Source organism: Lactuca virosa, chromosome 2 (assembly GCF_052849685.1).
Source record: "Lactuca virosa cultivar CGN04683 chromosome 2, Lactuca_virosa_CGN04683_v6, whole genome shotgun sequence".
Taxonomy (NCBI): Eukaryota; Viridiplantae; Streptophyta; class Magnoliopsida; order Asterales; family Asteraceae; genus Lactuca; species Lactuca virosa.
Window position 1 is genome coordinate 5,807,495 of NC_136427.1, and position 8,534 is coordinate 5,816,028.

Here is an 8,534-nt window from a genome sequence, read left to right on the forward strand (position 1 = left end):
TTTTAATCCTAAATCTAAAGAATACGAAAAAGGGAAACATTAATCTAAAGAACGTGAAAACGGATTACCCGGGAGACGTATCCATCGGCGAAAATGTTGGGGAAATGCTGATCCATCTGCTGTCGCCGGAAAATGTCGTCTGACGGAGGGTTTCAGTTGATGTGGAAGAAAGGGTTGGTGACGAGGATTGCTGTCGATTTTGATGCGGAAACGCGGAAAAGCGGATTGAAGTCGAGGGACCAGACTAGGGACCAAAGTGGAGACCCGATTTTACAATGAGAGGAAGGGGCAAATTTACGAAAATACCCCGATTCCGCAGAGCATTCGTCAGTCCGCGGAGCCCGTAGAGGGGAGCTCCGCCGAGCCGAACGTATGTCTATAGCCGAAATTTTTGTTTTTTGTGACTAAATTTTGAAAAATAAAAAAAAACTCAAAAAAAATATCTATAGCATGTATTTTCCCTTAAAAATAATATCACCAGTCAAGAATTGCCGCCTACGCGTCACCAAGAATTTCTGACGGCGAGTGGAGCCACCACCATGGTCACCATTGGCCATGGGAATGGTCTTTGGCTCAAGGGAGTGGTAGACTCTACTTCATCTTCAGCTTTGAGACCTCGACTCCCTTGGTCTTATACACTTGGTCTTATGCACTTACATCGCTTTTTATTTTCTCTCTCTTTTCTTCACACTGCCGCCTCCTCGCTCCAAATCCTTTGACCGGTTCCAAGAAGCCTCCATCACCACCCTCTTTCTTCTCCATAGCCACTGCCGCCGCCCTCCTCCTTCCCCGCAGTAACGGTAAGTATTCTGGTGGTTTTAACTCATCGATTTCAGTGTTTTGCGTGATCGATTTCTGCAATTTCTAATATTTTGCTTTTTGGTCGGTAATTGAAGTGAATTTCCATTTTTTTAGACAATTTCTGATCTTTTGCTTTTGATCGATTTCCACAGTTTCTATTTTTTAGGTAACTGAAGGCAATTTCTGATCATGTCAACCTGACTCTTGAAGCCAGAGGAAGAACAAAAAGGAGAGATGATTTGATCTTTATAAGGGATTTTGTTTTAAAGTCAAACGCTTAGTTTTGATGTGGAAATTGACGTGGATACAAAAGCTTTTTAATAATCAATTGCTGATTACAAAAAATTTGTACTAATAGATACTACAAATGGAATGAAGTTTGCTCTAGAGTTTGCAGAGAAATCCATAAACACACAAAAACATTTCTAGTTGTTTTGATGTTCAAAATCAAGTTATAGCTTTTATTTTTGAAAAAAGGAAGGGGTAGTTTTTAGGGTAAAGGGTCAGTGTTCATTAACAATGAGTTCTGTTATTTTTTCACTGCTGGAGATGACCAGTAACAATGACCCTATGTATTCTTTTCCTTCCTCTAACCAATACCCTTACACTAACCCTATTACTCCTCCAACGTATCCTTCAAATTACCAGTACCCATCTGGAGCATACTACCTACCACCTCCCCAAACTGCAGTACCCTTTCCTGCACCATATGATCAGCACCACGTCATGGGTATGGACCCTTCAGCACTGGCATTTGTCGGTGCTTGGTATCCTTCTTGCGGGTATTGTGCGCCCATAATGGAGATCGATGTTCATATCAAGAAAGAAACCTTGAAGATCGTGCCCGATCAAGAAGATCCTGAAAAATTTCTTGTTGAATTCACTTTTGATGCCTTTGTTGCTTGCAGGTAAGATCTTTGTTCTTATATATGTATAAACCTTGAAGACCATTGCAAATTTTTTTTTTGTTTGAACTTATTGTAAACAACTTTCCGGTTATGAACCTTGTAGATATTTACTCTGTTTTATGTTGTGTGAACCGACTGATAATATATGTGTATGATAATCGGTTTTATGTTGTTCTCCTCGCAGCATTACCCTTTCTGTCTTTGAAGAATTAGGGGAAGACATGAATCCAACAATAGAAGACCTGATTCCATCAATTACAGTGGATTTCCCACAAGGTTTCGGTCAGAAATTCAGACAAAAGTCCGGGACTGGAATTGACCTTAGCTTATATCGGGTAAATGATTGCACAGAGGTATACCATTTACAAATTAAGGCACAGGAAAGTCGATGCATATCAGAAGATGGAAGTATGATTAGTGGAAGTATTATTTCCCAATATACTCTAGCAGAGTTTGAGAAGGAGAAGGGTGAATGCCAGGTTAGGGTTACAAGCCAGTTCTTAAAGGTGAACAATGTGGAGTATGATATCGGTGGATGTGGTATTTATTTTTGGAATGATCCTGGTGAACAATATCGTAAAATTGGGAAGTTATTGGTTTCTAATATAAAAATTGGGATGGGGAGTAGTGGTACGATTGTATTTAAGGGAAGTTATGATGATAGGGAAGTTGCTGTGAAAAGGATTGTGAAGGAACATTATGATGTTGCAATGAACGAGATTGCAAATCTGATTGCATGTGATTGGCATCCTAATATTGTTAGGTATTATGGTGTGGAGAAGGATCAAGATTTTGTTTATGTTGCTCTTGAGAAGTGTGTATGTAGCTTACATGATTTGATATTGTCACATGGTAATTTGGGTGTGCAATTGGAACCCACAATAGATGTTTTTAAGGATTTGAAATTGTGGAAGCCTAATGGGTATCCTTCATCTACTTTGTTGAATTTAATGAGGTTAGACCTTTTCTTTTTCTTTTTCTTCCAGTTAAGTGATATCTGGTTAAATGATGATTAAAAGATATATGATAAAATCTTGGAAAACAAGGGAAAATGGAAGGAAATAATTAAGGGGTGAATGCAAGAAATAGCGATGTACTTTTTTTTGTTATATAATCTTACTTTCTTTTCTTTCTATTACAACATTGTACTTTTGTTTTTTTCTTATTAATACGTTGTTCTTTAAAAGATTACCCAGTTATAGTATTGTACTTTACATTTTCTTTATTAAAACATTGTACTTTGAAAAAGCTACTCTGTTGTAGCAGTGAAATTTGCTTTGTATTTAACATTGCTATAATTTGGTAAATTTTTCAAAGTACAATGTTGTACTAGCATGAAACAAAAATAGGATGTCATATCAAACAAATAGATGAAAGTATATTGCTATTTTTTGCATTTAATCCAAAAGTAAATGAGACAATTGTGTAACTCTCTGTTAAGTAAGTCTCTATTAAGTAAAATAGACATACTCATATATGGATTAATTACCATATCAACCCATGCTCTCATCAAGTCAAAGAGAACCAGTAACTTATCATGTAGCCTTTTTGGGGTGATAGGTGGAACACTTCTAGAATTTATTTTAAACTCATTATATCGTTTTGGCAAATATGAATTTCAGGGACGCGGTTAAAGGACTTGCCCATTTACATGAACTTAAAATCATTCATCGTGACTTAAAGCCTCAAAATGTCTTAATACAAAATATACTTATATCAGTGCGATGGTCTCAGATATGGGTATTAGCAGACGCCTAGCTGCGGATAAATCTTCATTAACCAAAAGCACAACTGGCAAGTTTTCTTTATTATTATGATACATTACTTTTGCTAATATTTGAATGGAAAAAATAGAAACTGCAATATAGTTTCTAATTTATGGCATTATACTTTTTTTTCTTATTACAGTATCATACTTTCAGATTATTCTTTATTAAAGCATTGCACTTTAGAAAATTTACCCATGCTAGTGATGAGATTGGAATTATTACGGCATGGCACAAATTAACATGTTTTTATGCTATGTCATTCTCCACATAGGACGTACATGTGTGATATCATACTGATGTAGCGAAAATTTGTAATGTTTTATTATAAAAAACTGTCCATATTAGCCATTAAAAAAATATAGCCAAGATGAGAGAAAGGACAGGTTTTTGTAAAATTAAATATAAATTTCATTTGATATGTCGATTTCATCAATGATGATCTAAAACTCATCTTATATGGGCAGTTTCTTGTAAAAGAAAACTATAAATTATATGACACGTCGGCAGTTGTGTAACATGTGGCACATCATCGTAAATTCGTAATTGTAATCTAATTGCTATGATGGGTATGTAAAGTGAAATTCTCTGATGAGGAATAATCAGTGTTGTAATGAGAAAAAATTAGAAAGTATATTGTTATGTCTTGTATATCTTAAATAACTGTAGGGATTAAATTTTTTTTAATCTTTATTTAATTTTCGTTTAGGGAGCACCGGGTGGAAAGCACCCGAACGACTACGGAATGAAAGACAAAGGCGTTCTGGGGATTTATTCAGTCTTGGGTGTCTGGTTTTCTTCTGTATCACTGGTGGTAAACACCCGTTTGGTGATGTGCTTGAGCGTGATATAAATATTTTGAAGGGAAAAAGATATCTATCATCCGTAGAAAAGATTCCGGAAGCCTTTGATCTTATCTCTCGTCTCCTAGATCCTGATGCAGAATCCAGGTATGATTTGTATTGAATTCTTTCCAACAAACATGATAAAGTATGCATGGTGAACGTAGTTTAAATAGACTTTGTTCTACTAGTCAAATATCAAAAATACCATGGGAGGAGTGTATTAGTTGATAAATATGTTGACTGATTGCATGTTTTAATGATTTGAAATTGCATTTATTTTATTATTGGCAAATTACAGAAAAGTCATTATATTTTTACCATTTTATAGATATAGCCTCTTAACTAATTATTTCCTATTGTGATTAAACTTTTTTCATTTAAAAACCCAATATCCTCGGTACTCTATTTTGATGTGGCAAAGCGCAAAATACTAAAAAGTCACAACGTACATACTTTCATCATCATATCGATTTAATCACTCAACTGAGTAAACTATTATATTATTTGAACGTTATAAGAACCATTTTTTCTTGTTACTCTGTTTTTGATATGGCAAAGGCCAAAATTTGAAAAAACACCATGCAGTTTAACCATTTTAGCTACTGATCTATTATTATAGTTATCATAAAGAATAAACAGTTCAGCGGCTAAACTTAAAAAATGGTAAAAGTACTTTTTGTGTTTCTGTATTTTGCCTCTTTTGAAAACCGCTAACTGGGAAAAATGATTAAAAAAGGTATAATTAATGGCTTATTTACTACAAAAAATTGTACAGCAGCTAAATCGATAAAATGGTGGCAGTGCATTCGTTTTTTCTTCCTTTTGCCTTTTTACAATACCGGTAATCAAGAGAAATGTTGTTTTTTAAATGGTCAAACTGTATAGTTTTTTAATTACCACAGAAACTAGTTAATTCACCAAATCGATTCAGCTTTTTCTGTATTTCCCCTTTTTCTAAAACCAGGTAAACACAAAAAATGAACTTTATGAAAGGTCAAAAAAAGTACAGCGATTTGATTACTACATATGATTTATTAAAGGACCAAATCAATTAAATGGTGAAAATATGTTATGGTTTTCCTATATTTTGCCTTTCTTCAAGACCAGGTACCCTGAAAATGTTCTTTTTTGAATAGTCAGATGAAGTATAATGGTTTAATCACTAGAGAAACCTGTTAAGTAACTAAATTGATGAAATCGCTGAAGTCCATTGTGCTTTTCTGTATTTTACTCTTTCGTTTTCAAGAGATTACACATGTGCATTTTTTCTTATTCAGGCCAAAAGCCACAGAAGTATACAACCACCCTCTATTCTGGGACCCTGAAAAACGTATCTCCTTCCTTCGTGACTCAAGTGACCACGTAGAACTAGAAGACCCTGGTTCTAATCTCCTAAAATCACTCAAACACATCAAGCATTACAAGGACTGGAACCAAAAATTAGACAAAACGCTCATCACAGACATCGAGCGTTGGAGAGTGTACAACTATAACAACGTACGTTGTTTATTACGAGCCATAAGAAACATATATGGTCACTATGGAAATCTCTCAAAAGAGTCGCAAAGTTTGTTTAGGAAGGACCCCACAGAAATCGATGGATATTTTAGCAGCCTGTTTCCAAAACTTGTTATGGATGTGTATAAAGTTTTGAAAAAGAATGGTGTGGAAGGTGAGATTCATGATAAGTATTATAAACAATATCAGTTTTAAGTTTTATATTTGCGGAAAATGTCAATGTACTTTATATCCTGCCCTTAGGCTAAATGTTGTAGATAGCAGTGTATTTTTATTAATTTGTGTATTGTAATATTGTAATTCTTATTTCTTTATGTTACTTTCATTTTTTTAGTAAGGCTTTGTATTTGAAATGTATCCAGTTATAGCATTCTACTTTCATTTGTTATTAGGACATTATATATTGAGTATTCTATCTAATTGTAACAAGCAAATCCATTTTGTATTTAAATCGGTTGCTATATTTTGCTAGATTGGTATAATACAATGTTTTATTTTATATTTGAATCGGTTGCTATATTTGGGCAATGTATCTTGTTTGTTTATTGCTATTATCAACAAATATGGAAGTACACTGCTATTAGGGATTAAAAGTTGTAAGTAAGTTGCTATTATGAGTATAAGAATGTAAATGTGCTGATATTACAAGTTACATATTGCTAATATCCAAAAGAAAATGCTATTACATTGCTATTATAGGTAAAAAAATGTAAATATATTATTATTTTGAATAGATAATAGGCTTTTGCCATAAAAGTCCTTAAGTTTGTTAGTTTTATGCGGTTTTTCCCGGTAAAGATTTTGTGTGGTACTGCCTAACATTTGGGTCGTTTTTCTCACATTAGCCATTTAGCAGGTCAAGGATCGGTCATTCGGCAACACTCCCTCCCATTAGAAATGAGACTATAAAAAAGGGTCGCTCTGTTGGGTTTTATTCAAAAATAGTCTAATTATAGTGACATAATTAGCAGCAGATGCATTTTTATTTAAATAAATTAAAATCATTTTAACCCACCAATGATCTTTTGCAAGACTTAGAAAGATAAAAACAAAAATAGAAAGAAAAGTGTTACAACCTTTGAAAACTTTAATTCTCATGGGAGATTGGAGTTGATGAAGTGTGGCATGAAACTTTAAGGTAAAAGTTATCCATAGATATCTACCAACAATAAATCAACTTGATAAGATGCTAGTCTTGTAATAAAAGAATTTCTTAAGCTAAGACAAAGAAACTAGTTTTCCTTAAAAGAGAGTTTTCAAGTATCGTTTGTATCTTTATGTTTTTGACACTTTAAGAGACAAAAACTAGAGAGAATATAAAGACGGGAAGCACCAAATTTCATGGGTTTTAGCTAGTAAAAGAAGAGATACATGCAAGCATTTTAATCATCTTAATCCAAGTCCTTACTCATTGAGTATTGATGCTTTAATACACCATACATCTAGCAAGAAAAGGCTACAAGTGTAATGTTGTGATATTTCTTCGAGTTTCACGTTGTTTGTGGGTTGCGTCATCTGGTTAAGCCTGAGAATCACAACAAAGAAAGAGCTGACGTTAGTCGTTGTCCGAGAGGGGGTCTCGAAACAAGACTCTGACGGTCTAGTCAGTAAGTGTATGGGGGAATTAGGGTTTTGTATTAGTTAGAGAGAGAGAGAGAGAGAGAGAGAGAGAGAGAGAGATCCCTTCTTCTGGAGAATAAGGGTCCTTTATAACTATCGTCCGAGGAGCATGTCCTTGACAACACCTTCTGTCTTGTTTGGATTGTTAGGACGTGGAGGCGTCTTATTGGTGGGCCGTGCACCAGTAGTGGTTATCTACCATTGGTAGCAGAGTTATTGAGAAGCGGCGCTCTGAGCGCTACTATAACGCTTTGTACCGAATAAATTCCTAATTCAAGGCTGTTGCCTGAGGATCGGTTATCCTAAGGCTTAGGTCCTTTGGAAAAGGTGAGATCTAGACTCACTTGGGTGCGAGTAATGTAATTGAGGTGATCTGGGTGTTCGGTTTGTGTTTTGCAGCCTGGGGGTATTTCGGTAAAGTGTCAGTTCGGGCTTTTATGGAAATTGGATTTTTGTTCGGAAGGTCTTTAGGCCGGTATGAGTTGATAGAAGTGTAGAGCTTCTCGTTACCTTTTCGTGGATATAAGGATCGCCAGAACGGACCTATAACGAAGAAGTTATGGCATTCGGAAGATTGGTGAAATTAGGGTTTCACCAGGTACGCGGGGCATACACAAGTGTACGTATAGCATACTAGTGTTGAGGCCAGTACGCGGGGCGTACAATGATGTACGTTGGGCGTACTAAGCAATTGGATCTCGAGTGCTCTAAGGAGTACGCTGGGTGTAACGCCCGAGAGTTAGGCTAAACGTTAAAGGGATAATAATAATAAATATTTATTTTATCAAATAATTAAAATCCTCAAATATGATAAATTTTCTTTGTATGCGTATGCGTTACATGTTATATAAATACTTAGTTATTATATACGTGTTATGTGGACAAATATTATGGGTATATAATATTTGTATAAATCTTGTTATAAACTTATCGAAAAGTGATAAAATAACATTTTTAAATAGAAGATTATTTAGGATAAAAAATCTTAACGAAAATTATAACGATTGTAAAATCTCAAACTATATAAGACGTATTTGGTTTAAATACATTTAAGGGTGAACCCAAGTAGTGAAACG

General features: G+C 34.7%; 1 pseudogene across 1 annotated transcript; it reads left to right on the top strand.

The window, feature by feature from the left end:
* Positions 1-493: 493 nt before the first annotated feature.
* LOC145158849 (serine/threonine-protein kinase/endoribonuclease IRE1b-like) lies at positions 494-6,175 on the top strand (annotated as a pseudogene). Its single transcript, XR_013737308.1, has 6 exons — positions 494-800; positions 954-1,709; positions 1,894-2,664; positions 3,332-3,503; positions 4,179-4,425; positions 5,598-6,175. The product of XR_013737308.1 is annotated as a serine/threonine-protein kinase/endoribonuclease IRE1b-like (transcript).
* Positions 6,176-8,534: the final 2,359 nt, after the last annotated feature.